Source organism: Miscanthus floridulus, chromosome 15, assembly GCF_019320115.1.
Source record: "Miscanthus floridulus cultivar M001 chromosome 15, ASM1932011v1, whole genome shotgun sequence".
NCBI classification, from domain to species: Eukaryota; Viridiplantae; Streptophyta; class Magnoliopsida; order Poales; family Poaceae; genus Miscanthus; species Miscanthus floridulus.
The window spans coordinates 30,272,899-30,297,248 of NC_089594.1; the positions used below are offsets into that span (position 1 = coordinate 30,272,899).

Here is a 24,350-nt window from a genome sequence, read left to right on the forward strand (position 1 = left end):
CGGTGACAGCAGGGGGTTCCGCTTCGTCTGGTGGGTCGACCGTCTACTTGCGTGGGCCGTCGACCCTCCCGCGGAGGCCGATCCCAGTTCACCAGCGCCCGGTGATTCGACCCATGGGCGATGGGTACGTAACCATTCATGTTTTCTCTACTTGTTCATATGACATGTTGATAATCAAAATGGAGACTAATAATTCTTCTTAATGACTCGTGCAGCAACTAGGAAGTTGTGTCCGGAGCTGGCTAGGTATGCCAGATCAATGGCATCCTGAGCCTTCTGATTCGAGAGCACTACCCTGGCATGGTCACCGTCGCAGGCACCAACGGCAATGTGACTACGCCGCCCTGGACGTGGGACCACTTTGCCCTCGCCACGAACAACGTCGTAGGCACCAAGGTGGCGTGGATTAAGCAGGAGCACTGGGTAAGTCTTCATCGCACTACATTGGTCAATTTATTGTATTCATTGGTCGTTCTTAAAATAATGAAATGATACATGATGCATGTATGTAGAACTTCTTCAGGTGCGCCCCGGGGTACAAGGGCCGGGCGGAGCGAGTGCAGGACAAGGTCTATAGGCACCGACTCTCAGACCTGTACCATGAGACGTGGCTCCAGTGCATCATCAACTACAATGGGAATGTCCTTGGTGAGGCAGTGAGGAAGCAGGAGGCTAGGACCATGATGCTCACCAGGGAGCAGTACCTCTAGGTTAGTACGAAACATTAATACTGATTCCTTCCATGAAGAATAGGAAGGCTTCATTTCATCTTTTGACATGTTATATACTTGATGGTCTGCAGATGTGTCCTGATTGGTGCGCCAAGGACCGAGCCTGCTGGGCGGCCATTGTGGACAGGTGGTGCTCGAATGAGTGGATGGAAAAGCACAACATCCGTCGGGACTGCCGCCTGTAGATGGGTGGTGTGCCACACCACCAAGGCAACCGTCACCTTGGCGCGTACGCCCAGACATGGGTAACGCTCTTTATATTTATTTCTTTATTCATTCGAACGCTCAATTCTCATTACTTGTAATCATCTTGGTGTTTTCCTCACAGTCCCAGACGCATGGTGGCCAGGAGTGAAACGAGTTCATGGCGTACGCCCTGGCACACAAGGGCAAGGTGACAGCCCCGGACCTCACCTACAACCTGGAGGACCCGCCCGAGGCGTACACCAACACGAGCGTCCACAGCAAGCTCAGCGAGTACTCCTCGGTGGCTCGCAGGCGCTATGGGGAGGACTTCAATCTGGCCTCCCAGCCCCTGGATGTGGACCTCGTGATGAGGCTTGGAGGAGGGAAGTAGCACGACCGGTACTGGATGGCGGACAGCCAAGTTGACACGACCTCTACTCCCACCCTCTCCTAGATTCGAGCAACGAGCACGAGCTCCTCCCTCCCTATACGACCTCGGCAGCAGAGTTCACAGCAGCAGGTGGCGGAACTCTAGGTTAGTCCTGTTTTATTCGTCGTTCATTGCTTTTGCATATATCTTGCCTTTGCATTGTTGAAACATTGCGGGTGAAATATTGCAGGCTCAGGTGCAGAGGCTGGAGGCCACACAGGCGGAGCAAGAGCTAAGGAGGCAGGCCGAGGAGAAGAGGCTGTAGGACCTTTATGCGTTCATGGCGAACCTTCAGGCCATGACGGGTATAGCCGTGCCACCTTCGCTCCTCGCTCCAGTGCTTCGTACTCCTGAACCTAGTCCGGTGAGTATGGTTGTTTATTGCTTTAGCTTGTGCGACCCTCCTACAGAAACTCATGAATTCGCTTTTCCTTTGCGCAGCCACCGTCCGCGGGTTCGAACCTGACTCCTCAAGGGCACCACTCGACGCATCCAAGTGAAGCTGGCCCTTCTCCACAGTTGAAAGGTCCTTGTTTGGTTTTGGTAATTGAGTGACAACTTAGGTGGACTAATTGTGTTTATGTGAGATACAAAGGTGATTAGTCCACAGGTACATGTGTGTGAGCAACATATGCCATGAAGGTGAAAATGGCTTGGAGATGTTGCAAAGCTCACACATGTGATGATGAAGGAGCTTATTGCACATGAGACATGACATTGAGTCATGTGATCAAGGTGGAGAAGATCAAGACAAGACTTAGCTTGATGGACCGGTTGCAAGCGTGAAGGGCAAGTCGAAGGCTTTGGAGTGATGGACCGCGTGGCGGTGAAGCTTGAGCAAGACTTGGCGCCGATGGACGATGGCAACGGTGAAGAGCAAGTAGAGTCAAGATCGATGAACCAATATGATCATGTGATGATATGAAGTGGATCATATCATTGTTGATCGTGTTGGTGCATGTGTTGCATCGACATTGGAGGAGATGGAATGGAATGCGCAAGGCAAAGGTATAACCTAGGGCATTTCATTTCACCGGTCATAGGTGTGTAGAGAAGTTTATGACCAGGTTTAGGATAGATGGCCGTACTATCAAGAGGGGCAAACTTGTTTGCATATCGGTCATCTAGTGCCACTCGAGTGATCTAACTTTGCATTGTCGCTAGGATCGAGTGGCGTGGCAAGTTGAGTGGCTAACATCCTTTGGGAAATGATTGTGAAAATGCTAACACACATACACATGGTGGTGTACACTTGGTGGTGCTGGCACATTTACAAAGGAGGTGGTGTTTGCAGGGGTGAGATGGGTTTGGGTCCCTCTCTCCGGCGCTTTTGGAAAAATGGAATGCCTATTTTCTATTGCGCCGGATGCAAATTCTTGTGGTTAGCACACTTGAGCAAGGGTGAAGAAAATGGAGAAGATGCTGGCGTCGGTCAACTGACCGGACGCTGGATCTGAATGCACCGGACGCTGGCAGGCTGCGTCCGGTCGCGCTGACGTGGAGTGTAGCAGTCGCTGGAGTGTGACCGGACGCTGGGTGCGTCCGATCACGTTCGACCGGACGCGTCCGGTCATGCTCGGGAGCTTACTGGAAACGACTGGACGCTGAGGGTCCAACGTTCGGTCAGTTGAAGCTGGAGCGTCCGGTCAGGTCAAGTGACCATTGGAATCAGGACACGTGGTCGTCTGCGAGCGACCGGACGCTGAGGTCCAGCGTCCGGTCAACACGACCGGAGCATCCGGTCGGCCCGACCGTTGCCCAGTGAAGGGGTAACGGCTAGTTTAGCCCTTGGGGCTATAAATAGAAGTGGCCCTCGGCCATGGCTGGTGTGGAGCACCTCAAGGGACTTAGTGTCCATGCTTGTGAGTGCTTGGGAGCCCTCCATCTCACACATACTTGATAGCGATCATCCGATTGTGTGAGTGAGCGATTCTAGTGCGATTGCATCGTGAGGTTGCATCGAGTGGCACTAGGTGATCGAGTTGCAAGCCGGTGGTGCTTGTTACTCTTGGAGGTTGCCACCTCCTAGACGGCTTGGTGGTGGTCTCCGTCGAAGCGCGCAAGAAGCTTGTGCGGCGCTCCGGAGAAGTGCTTGTGAGGGGCATTGTGCTCGCCCCGTGGGAGCCGCGAAGAGCAACTCTAGTAAAGCGTGTCATTGAGCTACCCTCACTCAAGGGGTAGGTTCTTGCGGCGCCCGACGTGCGGGCTTAGCGGGTGATGCTAATTAGCCACCGAACCACCAAGTGAGCGGTCGACACAACGGGGACTAGCGTGTTGGCAAACACGTGAACCTCGGGAGAAAAATCATCGTGTCAACCTTATTCTTCCCGTTGGTTTGCATCCCCGTTACACAAGCTTGCAATTACTTTTATACATATTAAGCTTGTGTAGTTGCTCTTGTAATTAGATAGCTTGTGTAGCTTGCTAATTACCTTCTTGCTTGTGTAGCATAGAAGTAGCTCCCTTGCGTGACTAATTTGGTTTTAGTAACCTTGTTAGTCACATTGCTTAGTTTGTGTAGCTAAGTATTTGTGCTCTCTAATTAGGCATTGGTTGCCTTGTTATTGAGCATTGCTAGTGAGCTTAGTTAGCTTTGTGCTTTTGCTTACTAGCATGTGTAGGAGCTCCCTTGTCGCTTAAAGTACTAGTGGCATAGGTTTGTGTAACCTTGCTCCTAGAATTGTTTAGGAGAGCTCTAGCTAGCCTGGCACCTTTGTTGCATAATTGTTATCTTTGCTAGGTGCTAGTGAACATATATAGTGGGGTATAGTCTTGGCTAGACCGATAGTTTTAATTCCGCATTTGTATCGGTTAGCCGACGCGATTAAGTTTTAGAAAAGACTATTCACCCCCCCTCTAGTCGCCATCTCGACCCTTCAAGTGGTATCAGAGCCCGGTCTCTCATTTGTGGTCTTCATCGACCCGAGAGGATGGCGTCTAATGGGCTAGATGGTTGTGAGAATCATATTTTTAATGGCACTAACTTTGCACTTTGGAAAAATCATATGCTTGATCATTTTCATGCAAAGGGACCTAAGTTTTGGTGGGTTGTCACTAGTGGTCTCTCCCATGTCTTGGATCATAGAACTCTAACCAAAGCTCAAAGAGTCCTCTATGAACTTGATGCAAATGCTTGTTGTTTTCTATTGGATGCTTTACATTTTGATTTGATGAAGCAAGTAAACTACAAGGGGACCGCTCATGAGATATGGGACTCCATCAAGGACATCTTCGGTGATTCCTTCACATGGGATGATGGAAAATTCAAGAAGGAGGATGAGCCCAAGGAGGAGGCACATGAGTGTGTTGAGCATAACCACAATTTGGTGATTGTGGAAGATTGCTCCACCTCATTGTCAAGTGAGGATGATGATGATCAATCCACTACAAGTTCACTTGACAAGGTTGATGATGATGCCACAAGTGTTGCAAGTGATGATGCTACCCCATGCACACTTGATGGTAATGATGGTTCATGCTCAAGCCATGATGATGCTACTACAAGCCCATCCACTACACCACATTGCTTCATGTCACAAGGTGACACTAAGGTATCAAATGATAATGTGGTTGATCATGTTGATTCATATGATGAGCTTGTTAGTAGACTTGCTAGCATGACCATGTCTTTAGAAAATGAGAAAGCTAAAACATTGAAATTAGAAAATGAAAACTCATTTCTAAAGAACTCTTGTGAAGAACATAAGAAATTAAATAATGCTTATAAATCTTCACTTGATGAGCTTAAATTGAATCATGAGACACTACTTGCATCTCATGATGAATTATTAGAAAAACAAGCTTCTCTCATTAAAATATTTACAAAGAAACTTAAAAATAATGAGAGCTCATCACATGGGTCAAATGATCAATCACATGTTGTTGCTAACCCTTGTGATGTAGGCAAGAAGCATGTATCCACCTCTTGCGATGATTTATTAGATATGCCATGCTCTTCACATATAGATGCGTGTTCTACTTCTATGTCTTGTGAGACTAACATTTTGAAGGAGAACAATGAGCTCAAAAATGAAGTGAAGAAATTGAGCAACAAGTTAGAGAGGTGCTACAACTCAAAAGTCACCTTTGAGCATATGTTGAAAACTCAAAGAAACTATGGTGACAAGTGTGGCCTTGGCTTCAACAAGAAGATGACAAAGGGCAAAATGAAGAGAGAAAGAAAGATGAAGAAGCTACAACAAAGAAAGCTCTCTCATACCATGTGCTTCCGGTGTCATGAAGTGGGACACTTTGCAAATGGTTGCCCTAACATCGAGAAGCTCAAGAAGCTAAAAGAAGAAGAGAGGCTAAAGCATGTCAAGTGCTTCAAGTGCGGCACTTGGGGTCATCTTACCTCGATGTGCCCAACCAAGAAATTGGTGAAGCAACAAGTGAAGCCTCAACCAAAGCCACAAGTTGAGCAAAAGAAGACACCCCAAGAGCAAATCAAGATCAATCATGAAGATGATGATTTGATGATCAAAAAGAAGAAAACAAGAAGGGGTGGAAAGGCAAGGCATCCAATGCAAATTCAAGATGCCAAGATGATGAGCAAGAATGAAGATGAGAAGAAAGATTTTGCTCACATCAAGTGCTTCAAGTGTGTAAGTACGGGACACTTTGCCTCTAAGTGTCCTAACAAGCTTGAGAAGAAGGCTCAAGCAATCCATGAGAGGCAAGGCAATGAGAAGCACCATATGAGCAAAGAAGAGAAGGCTCAAGCAAAGAGAAAGTGCTACTCATGCCGGGAAAGGGGACACATGGCACATTCATGTCCCCTAGGTAAAATTTCTAAGCCTATTTCAATTGATGATCATGATATGCTTAGAAAGGATGGTAATGGTACCTCATTGGTTGCAATTGCAAAACATCCCGCTATTCATACTAAGGCATTGCCTAAGTATGTTGCTCCTAACTTGAGAGGACCCAAAGTTGTTTGGGTACCATCAAAAAGTGGATGAATGTGTGTAGGTACCATTGGCATTGGAGGCTTGATTCAATTATCTTCATAGTGATCATCATATATTGAATCAAGATATGAAGCTTAGTGCACATGCAATCCCAATGCCATGACAAATTGAATGAAGTCCAAATGTGCTACAACATACAAGTATCATATTCAAGTTGTGGTGATTTATTGGAATATTTGATGACTTGCAAATAATTGAGTTGAAGCTTGCTAGTTGGATGATCATGAGCTAACCAAGGTATATCTCTAGTTGATCATTTCATTTGGGTGCATATGAGTTGATTGAATTAGATAAATATGCAATGTTGCTTGCTATGAGATGTTTGAATGGATAATTACTTAGTAATCAAGTTTGGATTGATTTGTGTTGGATAAATTCATAAGATGACTTTTAGTAAGTGGTTTGAATGGATTTATGTCTTATGGAAGTATTCAAACAAGTTAGTATCAAGTTTGATTCATATTTGATGAAGTATAGCTCAATTGCTTGAAATCTGTCCTATATTCAAAATCTGAGCTAGCTGTGATCATTGCCATGTTTGAGTGATCAAATCTTATTGGATTGGCTTGAAAATTGGTATACATGCTCTAGACATATAGTATGAGATGCTGTAGAAATTTCATGGAAATTGGATAAGAAAGGCTTCGGTTTTGGAGTGGTTCTTGTCAACTATAGTGCAGCAGTTTTCAGCATGTAGCAGTGGTGGAAGAATTAAAATTTGGCAGTTCCCATGAGATCAAATGAAGCTAAAATTTTTATGGCTGCTAGATAACTTAGTGAAGCTCATCTCCACCAAATTTCATGGTATTTGGATTTGTACTTTGAGAAATATACTTAGTTCTTTGGAGAGTACAGAATCTGCCATAAAAGTGACAAGTATTGGATTGATCTAGAGTCACTTTGATTGAAAGGACCTCAAGTTGGAAACATGTTTACAAGTGTTTGAGGTACCTAAATTTGGTTTTGAATTGATCTAGAAGCATGACAAGATATGAGTACAAGGCCATTTGATTAAGAAGTGTACTTTGCACACTTTTGGTACTCAAATTAGAAGGTCAAGATCAAATTCAAGATGAAGATAAAGTTTAAGTTCTAGTTGTGATTGGAGATCATTTGGTAGAAAGAAAAGAACTTAAACAAGAAGAAAGAAAAGGACTTAAAGAAGGAACCAAGGTTACTCATCAAGTTAAGTCCATCACTTGGATCAATCAATCAAGTCATTTCAAGTGAGTATCAAGAATGGTTCTTGGAGAAAGGTCACTTCTCCCTAGTGTAGGGGCTTGCCGCCTATGTGTAGGTGAACCAAGTGTGGTACTTGGAAGGCTAACATGGAAGTGGTGATCCTAGGAACATTTGAGATGCTTAGTTGAAGCAATCAAAAGGATTGATCAAGAAAAGCAAGCAACACCCAAAAGAGAGCTAGTCATGATATTTCAAGTGGTATTCTCAAATTGATGCTCTTATGCAAGCAAAGATCAAAAGATAAAGCAAGTCAACCACAACAAGAAAGTACACTTGATCATAAGTGGTATTCATCTCATATGGGTGAAGAATGGAATTCAAATTAGTATCTATTGGTCTTCACCAAGCTTATAATTGAACTTCACATTGCTATTGAGTAAATGAATTGGAATCTATGTGACTATCCTCTACTCCAACATAGCAAAGGTATCATTGTAATGTGCATGATCATTTCATCCCTTACTAGTATGCGGTTAGTGCATATAGTACATGCTTCATAGGATCATGCATAACAAATGAAATGTTTTAAATTCATAGCCTACCACTATTGTTTGAATGATTACTTGATCTAGTGGTTAGTATATGAATTTGTTCATGAGCTAGTGAACCCAAGTACTTGACTTAATTTGGATTGCTAACAAGTGACAAGTACAACATTGACAAGATAACCCTTAAAAGAGGTGTGAAGAAGCTTGTCATTGGTTCAAACCGGACTTGAAAGCTTAGGCAAAACAATTTAGTTCAAGTCACATAAGAAGCTCATGATAATGATAAGAGTACAAGCACAAGACAACAATGCAAATGGATGTCTAGTTAGTATGTTTCAACTCACAAGTGATATCCTATAAGTGGTACTCATGAAGATAGCAAATGTTCAAGAAATGGTCTTTATTGATAAATCAAATAAGTGGTTCCATACTAGAAGATTCTTTCAAATGGTATTCACTTTCTACAAGTGGTATCTATACATAGTAGATGATGATTCCACAAGTGATCCTCAACTTTAAGTGATCATCAAATGAAGAATGCATCCCTCACCTACAAGAGCTTAAGTGAAATAAAATGGATGACCCATACATAGAATGATAAGATACAAATAGTACAAGTTGCAACTTCTAAATGGTATCTACATGAGGTGTCATTCCAATATTCTAGTAATGTCCATCAAAAATGTAAAATTCTAGTCTCAACCATCTACCCCAAAGAGCATACCTTTGCATCAATAAGAAACACACCTTTTTATGGAAATTGATGACAAAGGGGGAGAGATTGTACAAAGATATGAAGCTTGATTGAATGGGAGAGAGATTGTACAATGGGAGAGATGAGATACAAAAGAAATAGAGGTTGGACATGGACAAAGAGGGAGCAACATTGAAGAAAAGAGATGGATCAAAATTCTTGGACAAGAGAAGCACACAAGTAGGGGGAGCAAGCTCATGAACTTTGATTGATTGCATTTGATATATGCATATTCATGTGCTTGCTTGCATTGCATAAGCTTTAAGATTCAATATGCATGCTTGTGTGGTGTATGCTAGTTGTAAAACTTAAATGATGATTTGATAACTAGCATGCACAGGATGATAGCTAGACACTTGGTATGTTTTTCAAGTAATGCTAGTACCTTGCTTTTAATGTTGATCTCACAAGGTATTTAGTGTTTTATTATCAAGTGATATCTAGCTAACCATGGTGCTAAGGATGAACTTAAAGGTGCAACTCTAATTGGTACACGCTTCAAAGGTTTATTCTATACACCTTAGCATCATTTTGTAGTATTTACTCTCCCACATTTTTCAATCTATGCATATGTGCAAGCTTCAAATTAAATACTCTAGCACATATGTAGGGGGAGCTAATACTACCATTTCGGGTTTATGGTACCTGTCCAAAAATCATTTTGACATGGTAAAATTGTTTGGGCAAGCAACATGAATCCAAAAGAGCTTAATTTCTATATCTTTGTAGAGTTGTCATCAATTACCAAAAAGGGGGAGATTGAAAGGTCCTTGTTTGGTTTTGGTAATTGAGTGACAACTTAGGTGGACTAATTGTGTTTATGTGAGATACACAGGTGATTAGTCCATAGGTACATGTGTGTGAGCAACATATGCCATGAAGGTGAAAATGGCTTGGAGATGTTGCAAAGCTCACACATGTGATGATGAAGGAGCTTATTGCACATGAGACATGACATTGAGTCATGTGATCAAGGTGGAGAAGATCAAGACAAGACTTGGCTTGATGGACCGGTTGCAAGCGTGAAGGGCAAGTCGAAGGCTTTGGAGTGATGGACCGCGTGGCGGTGAAGCTTGAGCAAGACTTAGCGCCGATGGACGATGGCAATGGTGAAGAGCAAGTAGAGTCAAGATCGATGAACCAATATGATCATATGATGATATGAAGTGGATCATATCATTGTTGATCGTGTTGGTGCATGTGTTGCATCGACATTGGAGGAGATGGAATGGAATGCGCAAGGCAAAGGTATAACCTAGGGCATTTCATTTCACCGGTCATAGGTGTGTAGAGAAGTTTATGACCAGGTTTAGGATAGATGGCCGTACTATCAAGAGGGGCAAACTTGTTTGCATATCGGTCATCTAGTGCCACTCGAGTGATCTAACTTTGCATTGTCGCTAGGATCGAGTGGCGTGGCAAGTTGAGTGGCTAACATCCTTTGGGAAATGATTGTGAAAATGCTAACACACATACACATGGTGGTGTACACTTGGTGGTGCTGGCACATTTACAAAGGAGGTGGTGTTTGCAGGGGTGAGATGGGTTTGGGTCCCTCTCTCCGGCGCTTTTGGAAAAATGGAATGCCTATTTTCTATTGCGCCGGATGCAAATTCTTGTGGTTAGCACACTTGAGCAAGGGTGAAGAAAATGGAGAAGATGCTGGCGTCGGTCAACTGACCGGATGCTGGATCTGAATGCACCGGACGCTGGTAGGCTGCGTCCGGTCGCGCTGACGTGGAGTGTAGCAGTCGCTGGAGTGTGACCGGACGCTGGGTGCGTCCGATCGCGTTCGACCGGACGCGTCCGGTCATGCTCGGGAGCTTACTGGAAACGACCGGACGCTGAGGGTCCAGCGTCCGGTCAGTTGAAGCTGGAGCATCCGGTCAGGTCAAGTGACCGTTGGAATCGGGACACGTGGTCGTCTGCAAGCGACCGGACGCTGAGGTCCAGCGTCCGGTCAACACGACCGGAGCGTCCGGTCGGCCCGACCGTTGCCCAGTGAAGGGGTAACGGCTAGTTTAGCCCTTGGGGCTATAAATAGAAGTGGCCCTCGGCCATGGCTGGTGTGGAGCACCTCAAGGGACTTAGTGTCCATGCTTGTGAGTGCTTGGGAGCCCTCCATCTCACACATACTTGATAGCGATCATCCGATTGTGTGAGTGAGCGATTCTAGTGCGATTGCATCGTGAGGTTGCATCGAGTGGCACTAGGTGATCGAGTTGCAAGCCGGTGGTGCTTGTTACTCTTGGAGGTTGCCACCTCCTAGATGGCTTGGTGGTGGTCTCCGTCGAAGCGCGCAAGAAGCTTGTGCGGCGCTCCGGAGAAGTGCTTGTGAGGGGCATTGTGCTCGCCCCGCGGGAGCCGCGAAGAGCAACTCTAGTAAAGCGTGTCATTGAGCTACCCTCACTCAAGGGGTAGGTTCTTGCGGCGCCCGACGTGCGGGCTTAGCGGGTGATGCTAATTAGCCGCCGAACCACCAAGTGAGCGGTCGACACAACAGGGACTAGCGTGTTGGCAAACACGTGAACCTCGGGAGAAAAATCATCGTGTCAACCTTATTCTTCCCGTTGGTTTGCATCCCCGTTACACAAGCTTGCAATTACTTTTATACATATTAAGCTTGTGTAGTTGCTCTTGTAATTAGATAGCTTGTGTAGCTTGCTAATTACCTTCTTGCTTGTGTAGCATAGAAGTAGCTCCCTTGCGTGACTAATTTGGTTTTAGTAACCTTGTTAGTCACATTGCTTAGTTTGTGTAGCTAAGTATTTGCGCTCTCTAATTAGGCATTGGTTGCCTTGTTATTGAGCATTGCTAGTGAGCTTAGTTAGCTTTGTGCTTTTGCTTACTAGCATGTGTAGGAGCTCCCTTGTCGCTTAAAGTACTAGTGGCATAGGTTTGTGTAACCTTGCTCCTAGAATTGTTTAGGAGAGCTCTAGCTAGCCTGGCACCTTTGTTGCATAATTGTTATCTTTGCTAGGTGCTAGTGAACATATATAGTGGGGTATAGTCTTGGCTAGACCGATAGTTTTAATTCCGCATTTGTATCGGTTAGCCGACGCGATTAAGTTTTAGAAAAAACTATTCACCCCCCTCTAGTCGCCATCTCGACCCTTCAACAGTCCGGGTGGCCAGCTGGCCCTCCTCCACAGCCCGGGTGCCCAGGTGGCCCTTCTTCACAGCCCGGGTGGCCAGGGTGGTAGTAGGTGCCTTTGATTTGTCTCTTTTCATGTTTCATGGACTTATGTTGCACTTAGACTTGTGTTGGATCAAATACTTGTGACATATATGTATTGTGATGGATATTGTGATGGATGTGATATATATTGTCATGGATGTGTATGTGATGGAGGCATGTGATGGAGGGATGTGATGGAGGCATGTGTGGTATATATTGTGATGCATGTGTGATATATATTGTGAGAATATATGTGAATTGCTTGTCTGTGACAATAATGTGAGAATATATGTGATGGAAAGCAAAAATAAAAAAATTGAATTTTCTGCAGATTTGCCGAGTGTTGCACTCGGCAAAGGACTCTTTGCCGAGTGCCACAACCATAGCACTCGGCAAAGCTGGGCACAACTGGGCAAAACTGGCTCAGGTCACAGATTTGCCGAGTGCTATGGTCAAGGCACTCGGCGAAACTGGGCACTTTGCCGAGTGATAGAACCATGGCACTCGGCAAAGATTTTTCACTCGGCGAAGATTTTTTTTAAAAAAAAAATAGGAAAACTTTGCCGAGTGCCGGCCACGTCACCACTCGGCAAAGGGGCCGTCAGACGGGCCTTCCCGTTGATGGCGACTTTTCAGTGCCGAGTGTTGACGTGGCACTCGGCAGAGGCTTTGCCGAGTGCCCGATATATTGCACTCGGCAAAGAATCCTTTGCCGACAAAAGCTATGCCGGCGGGTCTTTGCCGAGTGTAACACTCGACAAACTCTTTGCCGAGTGCAAACTTGGGTTTGCCGAGTGTTTAAGGCACTCGGCAAAGAACCTGTGTCCAATAGTGAATGCTCATGATTTGGCTTCACATGATAACTATAGCCGAATCAATGAAGATGTAGTAGCATAGTTTCCAGGGGTTCCTCGTGATATGATTTTAGCTTGACCATGGCCGAATTAGTGATCTACGGAAAATCACTAATACTGATATTTTGTTGCCATGTGATCCTGGAAGCATGAGTGGAAGTTTGCTCTTAGTGTAACATACATAGCTTTTATTTTCGGACAAATGAATTTCAACGTCACATTTTTTAGAAGCAGCAAGAAGGTGAAAATCATTTTGATGCTAATGAGGTTACGGCCATAGTTATGCAAAGAGAAAAAGCATTGTTGGCTGACACAAGTGGCAAAAGAAAAGGTTGATTAAGATATAAGCGAGTGTTCGGCTGACAAAACCAAACAAAACAATATCCATTCCGAATCAACTTCATCTCAAGAAACAAGTCTAGTTGTGTCAAAACATGGGAAGCGCAAGAAATTGGCTAAACTTGATTTTTCAGGAGCTAAAGGGGTTGTGCATTTATCTAGTAACTATCGCATCATCGATGGACCTCAAATTATAGCCGAACAAGATTCGTCTGATAAAGCATATCATCAAGATGATGAGGATCAAGAGCCCCTACAAGAAAAAAGAAAGGAAAGACAGCCAGACTGCACAGACGAAACGAGCCAGGCCGGTTTTGGAACTGGCTTGGTCGGTTCATCCCTGGCTGATGCTGCGAAGTCGGCCAGGCTGGTTTCCCTGGCTGACCACACTGCGAAACCGGTCAAGCCGGTTTCTCTAGTTTCAGAAGCCACCGATGAGTCTCCGGATGATTCGGCCCCTGTTGTTGATGACGTTGTCGCTACAGATTCTGAGTCTTTTACATAACATGTTACAATTGGTAGTTTTCTGGAGACGAAGAGCAACGTCATTCAAATCAAGGACATACACTTCTCTAATATAATCAACAAGGTACAAAGCATAAGTATTTTACCAAAATTTCAATCCTGTCGTATTCTTTCAATTGCTACATCTATTAGTGATATTCTTGCTAGTAATATTAAGAGATCGGTTGAGGAAGGTAATTTACTTATTAATAATGTTAAGAGACCGATTGAGGAAGGTAATATTTCCAATCCGGTGGCTTTCAAGGCTGCTTTGCCCCCTTTCCACTCTTGTTCTCTGAATATGAAATGAAACCCCTAGTCCAAGGGAGCACGCGCAGCAGAAAACGACCGCCATGTCCAATCTCACGCCTGGACTACTACGTACGTACGCGTCTGGAACGTACTTATCATGCATATGAATCCCAGTAGTGCACGTCAGACAAAGTGAACACGAGCTATCTGCCTCCATGCTGCATCCACACAGCAGGCGTGTCGTCGTCGATCGCCAATCATGCATAAATATATTGGGCTGAACCTGAACGGACCGGCTGCTATTTAAACCTAGCTCGATCGTCTTCCACAACCCACATCGATCTGAACCAAGACATATTGGAGAGCTTGCTGCTAGAGATCAATCCACAATTGGTCAATTGCGGCGGGGACTACAGTAATAATGGCTTCTCTCACAGGCCCATGGCTTCATCTCCTATTGCTTCTTGTGACCATAGGCACGTTCCTGCTGCATGCCCCCGCGGCGGCCGGCCATTGGCGGGAATGACGACCCCACCGCCGGGTTCGAGAAGGTGGAGCTCTCCGACAGCGACTTCGTGGTGCAGAGCCCCTACAACGTGCCGAAGAGCCAGCGGTTCCAGTACCGGAACGGTGTCCGGACATTCTGGGTGTACCGGAACGACAAGCCCTTCAACACTGCCACCCACACCAACCCCCGCTCCGAAGTGATGATCCGAGTAAACTAGCATGCATGCACAAAGCTCCGATCCGGATGAGTTTCCTGCCGTTCCGAAATTAATATATATAATAATCTATCCTCTTCGACGCATGGTCGACGATCATCAGGGTCACGTGCCGTCGGGGACCTCGGGCGTGTCGGTGATGCAGATCCACAACGAGGAGGGCGCGGCGCACGCCACGGTGCTCATGCTCCACGTCTACGACGGTGTCCTGCGCTAGCTTCTACGACGGTGCCGGCGTGGAGGCCGACATCTACGACCGCTGGTTCCGCCTCAACGTGGTGCGCACGACGTTGCCGCCTCCACGGTGGCTGTCTACGTCGACGGCCGCCGCAAGTTTGGCGCCAGCGTCATCCCCAGCGATTCCTACTACTTAGTTCGGGGTGTACATGCAGCACCAGGACCAGTCCAGCTGCATGGAGTCACGCTCTACACTAAGCACTAGCTAGATCTAGATGAGCTAGCTACCCTTGAGTATTGGTACTGTATATTATATATATTGCGTAGCATGTACATTTACCCATCCTTTTTATGTACGCTATCGAGAGGGTTGAATGAAAAAAGATTCTTGCTTCTAGTGTTTATTTAAATACTACAAAGAGCTAGCCTAAAAATTTACTGACAGCTAAAATCCTTAATTAGGAGCCCAAAAATTGTTAGGAATGGATTCTCTGATGGCAGATTATCAGGAAATTGCCGATATGCATGAGCACCAACACATGAGTATAGAAAGGAATGGTAAACCGCATATAACATCGCAAGTGTCTCTCAATTTTTCCACAACAAGCCTCATTCCATTGTACCAACATGAGCATCGTTAAGCCATAAGTAGAGGAGCACATAGATATTCATATAGAAAACGTAGGGCATATATATATATATATATATGTCAAATTGATGAATGAGAAAAAACATGGTTTGATAGGCTATATTATGTTGGTATTGTATTAGGAATATATGGCACTTGGGAGGCTGCTCTCTTTTTTGATTGGGTACAACTTGGACGCACCCAACCCTCACACTCACACCACACGCACACACACGCGTGCACATCCGTACACACCCAAAGAAAAAGATTGGGAGCCTCTCTGATTTCCGGTGCGTACTACCGAACTGGCACGCGTGCGTATACCCTAGAGTTTCAACCCTTGTGGGTAGTGTCTCACTGGATAGCCCTACCACTAGACTACAACCCTTTCATGGTGGCTGCTCTCTGTAATACATCAACGTGAACAACGTAGCACACAGCCACACAAAGAGATGATAGCAGTGAAACACAAGGAGACCGTTATATCACACGCAAACACAAAAGGTCGGCAAGCACACCATATAATTTTCAATCGTGTGTTTACTACACAACATTCATTTATATTTACAAAGCCTAGAATCAAGCTAAATTTAATGATGCTGAATATGGAGATTGCAGGTATAAGAATTAAATAACATGGTTTGTATTAAGGGTATGCTCGGTTAATTTCCTAAATTTAGCAAGCCAAAGATTTGGCGACCAAAAGTTGTCAAAAGTTGAACAAAAATATTTGTCATATATTGGACAAGCTAAATGTTAGGTAGATAGGGTGTGATTGGTTGGGTCGCTAAGGCCCAACCGGGCTTCCCGAATTCAGCCCCCTGTTCGGCGCTTGTAACCAGGCTTAGCTAATGCAAAAGGTACCCACTAGCCATGCTTAGTGAGAACGAGACGATCGGTCGTTTCCGGCGAGCCAGCCTCCGTGGATGAATCTCCTCACCTCCCGATCGCGTACCCACACCATGCCTCACCTCCGACGCGTGTGCGGGAGTAGCCGCTTGTGTGCTTTCCTCCTTGTCCTCCTCATCTGCTTCTCCGGCGCCGGCACCACTGCTACTGCCACCATAGGGATTAATTGCTGAGCCGTTACCACCGCCGCCACTGCCGCATGCGGCGCTCTTGCACCTGCTACAGTGTATGCCAGAGAGGAAGGGTAAGTAGTTTATGCCGGAGAGCAGTTTATGCCGAAGAGAGACGAGCGGTCAACTGAAAGGAGAGAGATTTGCAGCATGGATCTGTTCTGCTATGTTGGCGACCCGGTTGGCGCAACCCCCGTATGCCGCTAGCAGGAGGTTTTTCGAGCGGTGACGCCAGCAGGTGGGCTCTGGTTGGCCTATGGCAGCTGCTCGGAGTGCAGGATTGAAGGATTGGGGCGATTCTGCTCACTGATGTCTCCTACTCTGCTTGGAGTGGTGTTATCAATGATGAACTCAAGTTGTTCGATGCAATGACTGAGAAGGCACTCAATGGATTTCGATTTGATGTGGTTCCTTGCTTAGCGTTCGAGCACATGATCCTATACCTAGGAAAGACATGGATCTAGCACCGGTGACGACAAACAGAGCAGACGGGGCTGATGGGCTTACGATGGGAGCCATGGAGGTGATTGGAGTAAAAATCACCATAGCAAAGAAGAGGTACCTGTACCACCAATAGACTACACGTGACAACCAAACAAGACTAGTTGCATTGACTTGGATGGGCTTGGACTAGGTTACGTTTTAGCCTGGCTTGTTGAGAAATGCAACCAAACACACCCATAGTTATCATATCGTGAATAGATACCAAATTAAGCTGAAGAAATAAATTATATTTATCACTCCGTATGCATACATATGAATATCTAGCTGTGTAGAGCAGACACATTTATCTATTTTTAGCTGCCAAAACATTAAAATATTGCCTTCATTCAAGAAATCAGGATAGATAACTATCTTTTAAACCTATCAAAAATTACAGTGGTAGTCGCAATACATAGATCCCATCTGTAACATTCTATCCAATAATATCAGGAACCAAACAAAAATAATTTATCAGCATATTTTGTTAATGGTAAAATCACATGATAATTACAGTTTCGATTATTTTTTATAACCCTAACAAATTAATCTTTGGTGACAGTGTGTGCTGTCATTTTACAATTTGATACAAACATTCTGTGGCAAAGCAATTCATTGCTAAATTGCAATCAACTTGATCACTAAAAAACAAGATGGTCTGAGATCTCGAGTGCCTCAAGGGCGCCTAATGTTCAAATGGTCAGGACCTTTGGACGCCTAATGTTTTACATCCTACCCGATATATGGGCCTAGGGTACCCTTGTCCATATACTCGGCCCATGCTTGTCTTCTAAGCTAAGGACAACACGAATCCCAAGAAGGAAAGGCGAATCCACTAGCTTGGAAGCCAAGATACAACGAGGATATCTGGCGTCGTATCTAGACGATAGGAATAAATCAATCTGTTGTGCATCCTGTATAACGAATTAGGAACCCAATCTATTAGCCGGTCGCTCCTATGGTAACCCTACCCCCTACACAGGGACCTCACGATCGGGATCCCATCCACTTCATTCTAGCGCATAGCTAGGAGGAGCAGCAGCACCTGTAACCTAGCATATGAATACAGGGAAGCAACATGACCCCCGACTGGACTGGGGAACCACGTACCTGAACCAGTATAAATCTTAAGTCTCATGGGCTGCCGTCTGATTTATCTTACATGATTAGATGCTAGGTATTGCCGGAGCTAAATATTCCGACACTTCCTTTGTCCTGCAATATAAGTTATCCTTGCATTCAAATTTGTCCAAAATTATAAGAGATTCTAGGTGAAAAAATCCTAAAAAAGCAATATTCACATGTATACCTACCATTAGTATCCATCACTAACCAAATATAGTAATTAGGGAGTGTTATATGTGTCCTTTGTTCTACCATATAATATGTCCTAAATGGCTTGGATACCTTATATTTGAGGACAGAGGAAGTAGTAATAATAACAAGGGAGCCTAATAACAAAAGCTAGTTAGCTTGTATATAGAGTACTGTATTTTTGTTGATTTTCTTTATTTGGGCTCACGGGCCCGGCTGACCGAAGTGAGGTCCTACATGGAATACTTTCCTTTTCCACTTCTCCCCATCTCTTCCTCGCATCTCGCGCCCCCAGAGATCTATGTTGGTTTCAATCCCCCACCCAAACACAACCCGATCAGCGAGTGAGACCACCAGATGCGATGGCTTTGGTGTCCAGCAGCCATGCAGATCACTGGATCTACTCGCCCAGCTTCGAGTGTGAGTAACCTAGTCCCCATGAGTAGTCCAAGTCCAGATGTCGTCTCCTTGACAAGATCCACAAATCCTACTCTAAGGCACTGGAGCGGCTCAACGTTAGGCGCGCTTACTCTATGTGGGTGGTGACTTCTGCTTTGGCTTCCTCGACCCTTTCTCCAACATCATCATCAACACCATCATCATCGTCTACGATCTCGAAGGGGACGCCTACCTACCCACAGGGCGACGTACCAGAGCTACCGCCATTGTTACCGAGGCGAAGCTCAAGGATTTGGAGCGCCATTCTTTGGATGTACTAAATTAATACCAATTAAGCCATTTCTCCTCAAATTATGGTTTTCTTCTTAATAAACTTTGCCAAATCTAGGTATTGACACCTGTAAAATGTACTATATTTTAGTACAAATTTTAGAAGTCATAGTACACTATATTTCAGGACGGAGGGAGAATGCCTCCGAATTTCAATAAAGTTTTTTTTAAGAGTCAGTGAATTGAAGTTTCTGACCACAACAATCAGTTGTCAGTTAATGGGTGTTATTGATCACTTAGGCATGTAGGTGCCTATTAACATTTGCCGAACATCCCAGTTCTTATACACACTGCGTCATTTTGATTCCATGTGTCTTCATTTTTTGAGTTGTCGCAGGCAAATTGTTTTTTTAGCAGAGTCGCAGGCAAATTGGTGATTTGGTGACCTTTTCAACGTATATGTATACACATGCTGTTAGGGTTGAGGGCCTCACTCGATTTTCAGGGACTCAAACCAACAAGAGAAGCAATGGGGTCCTTGCTCCTAGGTCCACCACTCCTAGGTCCACCAGTGGAGAAACGACTTTTCATCGATGACCAAAAAATATTTAATCCTAGTTTAAAATTGCAACCAGGACTAAGGGGGGCCTGGGACCTTTAGTCTCGGTTTATAATAAAAATCGGGACTAATTCCACCTTTTAATTAGTCCGGTTGTAATAGTCACCAAGGCATGTCAGTGTGGGTGTGGGATTTTTAGTCCCGGTTTGAGACACAAACTATGACATCTGGCCCATTTTGAAATTTGGCCTATAGTGGCCCATGTGCATGTTAATGAGATATTGTGAAGGGTTTAGTCACATCTTGGTTGTTTAGGGTGGGTTAGACCAACATATAAGGCTTTTAGAGTCTATCCCACTATCCCCGGGTTGATCTTTTTATGTAAAGCGAGGACGAAAGCATAAGTGAGATGGTGAGATGTGTGGTTCACTTAGCGTGTAGAGTAGGATCTAAGTCGTTTGGACTCTAGGGCGTTACAAATGGTATTAGATCCAACCACTCAGCGTATAGAGTGGATCTGAGCCGTTTGGACTCTAGGGCGTTACACGAACCCAGAATAAAGGTACCTTTAGTCCTAGTTTGTACACAAATCGAGACTAAATGTGCCTCTAGAGTGAATTTAACAGGAAATCTCACCTTACCTATGTCAGATGTGAGAGGTCTTGAGTTTGAATCTCCACACCCCACCTTTCTTTTACTCAATGAACACCTTCAGTCTCAGTTGTAGGAACCAGGACTAAAAATCAAGACCTTTAGTCCCAATTATATAGTCGATTTGGGGGTTAGGAACCCGAACTAAAGGTTGTTTCTCCTGTAGTGGTCATTCACCCTTTTCTTTCTGTCATTTTGGATCCTAGGTGAGGCTCTTGTAAGGTCCTAAAGGCTAGAGGGGGTGAATAGCCTATTAAAAATTCTACAACAACACTTAACAATCCGGTTAGACAATTATGAGGCGAAGCAAGTGTTGCGCTAGCCTACTAAAAAAGCAAGCCACCTACCACAATTCTAGTTTATATAGTTTATATCCACACAATAGCTATGACACTACACTAAGTTAATGTGCTCTCAAAGGCTAACTAAAGAGCCACACTAACCAAACTAACAAGCTCTCACAACTAGCTACACTAAAGAGCTTGACAACTAGTTTGCGGTAAAGTAAAGAGAGTGAGCAATTTGTTTATACCGCCGTGTCGAGGAAGGAGCCAATCAATCATAAGAATGAATACCAATGAAGACCAATCACCTTGGAATCAAGTGATGAACACAATGATTTTTTACCGAGGTTCACTTACTTGCCGGCAAGCTACTCCTCGTTGTGGCGATTCACTCACTTGGAGGTTCAAGAACTAATTGGCATCACACGTCAATCCCTCAATAGAGTGCCACACAACCAACACAAGATAAGGATCACACAAGCCATGAGCAATCCACTAGAGTACCTTTTGGCTCTCCGCCGGGGAAAGATCAAGAACCCCTCACAATCACCACGATCGGAGCCAGAGACAATCACCAACTTCTCTCGACGATCCTCACTGCTCCAAGCGGTCTAGGTGGCGGCAACCACCAACAGTAACAAGCGAATCCCATAGTGAAACATGAACACCAAGTGCCTCTAGATGCAAACACTCAAGCAATGCACTTAGATTCTCTCCCAATCTCACAAAGATGATGAATCAATGATGGAGATGAGTGGGAGGGCTTTGGCTAAGCTCACAAGGTTGCTATGTCAATGCAAATGGCCAAGAGAGTGAGCTTGAGCTGGCCATGGGGCTTAAATAGAAGCCCCACAAAATAGAGCTGTTGTACCCCTTCACTGGGCACAACACGGGGTGACCGGACGCTCCGGTCATGTTGACCGGACGTTGGACCTCAGTGTCCGGTCACGCGATACGTGCCACGTGTCCCCTCTCTTCAAATGTTGATTGCCTGATCCCAACGGTCAAGTGACGACCAGACGTAGCAGCTCAAAGTGACCGGACACTAAACCCCAGCGTCTGATCGTTTCCAGTAAGCACCCAGAGATGACTTTTCACGACTGGAAGCATCCGGTCATGCTCGATCGGACACACCTAGCGTCCAGTCACTCGACGACTCCTCTGTCCACTACAACGTCAACAAGACCGGACGCACCCTATCAGAGTCTGGTACTGAGTGACCTAGCGTCCAGTCAGAGACCGACGCTGCGCACCCTCTGCTGCCACTGACCGGACGCGCCAGTCCAGCCGAGACTAGCGTCCGGTCACTTATAGTGACCTCCGTCTTTTCTATCTAGGGCACCGGTGGCACCGTCGGACTGTCTACACTCTACAGGCAGACACTCCGCTGGTGAAGTTCCTAACCCTTGCTCAAATGTGCCAACCACCAAGTGTATCACCTTGTGCACATGTGTTAGCTAATTTTCACAAACATTTTTCAAGGGTGTTAGCACTCCACTAGATCCTAAATGCATATGCAATGAGTTAGAGCATCTAGTGGCACTTTGATAACAACATTTCAATACGAGTTTCACCCCTCTAAATAGTACGACTATCAAACCTAAATGTGATCACACTTGCTAAGTGTCTCGATCACCAAAACAAAATAGCTCCTACCATTTATACCTTTGCCTTGAGCCTTTTGTTTTTTCTCTTTCTTCTTTTCAAGTCCAAGCACTTGATCATCACCATGGCATCACCATCATCATCTCATGATCTTCATTTGCTTCACCACTTGGAGATTATTGACAAGCACTTGAAGCCTATGGAACATCTCTGGCACACTCTCATCCTCCTTCATCTTGAAGCTTGCAAACTTCTCTTTGAGAATGTATGCCTTTGCACCCATTACGGCTTGAGTGCCCTTAAATGATTCTTCCAACTTCTTCCAAGCTTCATGAGCCATCTCAATATTCTTGATTTGCTCAAAAGTTCTCTCATCAATTGCATCATGAATGGCACTTAGAGCAATGTCGTTGTTTTGGAGAAGCACTTCTTCGACCACGGAGGGATTCTCCGGATCACCAATCTCAATTTTAGTTTCTACCACCTTCCACACTTTTCTATTGATTGACTTGATATGTGTGGTCATCTTTGATTTCTAATACGGATAATTTGTGCCATCAAATTGGGGTGGCATCTTGGTGTTGTTGATTTGAGCCATTTTTACACCGAAGGTTGTTAAGCCTCCAATCACGGTGACCTCGGCTCTGATACCACTTGTAAGGTCCTAATGGCTAGAGGGGGGTGAATAGCCTATTAAAAATTCTATAACAACACTTAACAATCCGGTTAGACAATTATGAGGCGAAGCAAGTGTTACGCTATCCTACTAAAAAAGCAAGCCACCTACCACAATTCTAGTTTATATAGTTTCTATCCACACAATAGCTATGACACTGCACTAAGTTAATGTGCTCTCAAAGGCTAACTAAAGAGCCACACTAACCAAACTAACAAGCTCTCACAACTAGCTACACTAAAGAGCTTGACAACTAGTTTGCGGTAAAGTAAACAGAGTGAGCAATTTGTTTATACCGCCGTGTCAAGGAAGGAGCCAATCAATCACAAGAATAAATACCAATGAAGACCAATCACCTCAGAATCAAATGATGAACACAATGATTTTTTATCGAGGTTCACTTGCTTGCCGGCAAGCTACTCCTTGTTGTGGCGATTCACTCACTTGGAGGTTCACGAGCTAATTGGCATCACACGCCAAACCCTCAATAGGGTGCCGCACAACCAACACAAGATGAGGATCACACAAGCCATGAGCAATCCACTAGAGTACCTTTTGGTTCTCCACCGGGGAAAGGTCAAGAACCCCTCACAATCACCATGATCAGAGGCGGAGATAATCACCAACCTCCGCTCAATGATCCTCGCGGCTCCAAGCCGTCTAGGTGGCGGCAACCACCAAGAGTAACAAGCAAATCCCACAGCGAAACATGAACACCAAGTGCCTCTAGATGAAAACACACAAGCAATGCACTTGGATTCTCTCCCAATCTCACAAAGATGATGAATCAATAATGGAGATGAGTGGGAGGGCTTTGGCTAAGCTCACAAGGTTGCTATGTCAATGCAAATGGCCAAGAGAGTGAGCTAGAGTTGGCCATGGGGTTTAAATAGAAGCCCCCACAAAATAGAGCCGTTGTACCCCTTCACTGGGCATAACACAGGGTGACTGGATGCCCGGTCATATCGACCGGACGATGGACCTCAGCGTCCAGTCACACGATACGTGCCACATGTCCCCTCTCTTCAAATGTTGATTGCCTAATCTCAACGGTCAAGTGACGACCAGACATAGCAACTCAAAGTGACCGAACGCTGAACCCCAGTGTCCGGTCATTTCCAGTAACCATCTAGAGACGACTTTTCATGACCGAACATGTCCGGTCATGCTCGATTGGACACACCCAGCATCTGGTCACTCGGCGACTCCTCTTTCCACTGCCACGTCAGCAGGACCGGACGCACCCTGTCAGCGTCCGGTCACTGAGTGACCCAGCATTCGGTCAGTGACCGACGCTGCGCGCCCTTTGCTGCCACTGACCGGACGCGTCGGTCCAACCGAGACTAGCGTCCGATCACTTACAGTGACCTCCGTCTTTTGTGTCTAGGGCACCGGTGAAGTTCCTAACCCTTGCTCAAATGTGCCAACCACCAAGTGTATCACCATGTGCACATGTGTTAGTATATTTTCACAAACATTTTTCAAGGGTGTTAGCACTCCACTAGATCCTAAATGCATATGCAATGAGTTAGAGCATCTAGTGGCACTTTGATAACCGCATTTCGATACGAGTTTCAC

At 45.2% G+C, this 24,350-nt stretch overlaps 1 pseudogene; it reads left to right on the forward strand.

Annotated features, from left to right (window-relative positions):
* The first annotated feature begins 1,627 nt into the window (after window positions 1–1,627).
* Window positions 1,628–15,096, forward strand: LOC136507297 (citrate-binding protein-like; annotated as a pseudogene).
* The last annotated feature ends 9,254 nt before the right edge of the window (window positions 15,097–24,350 follow it).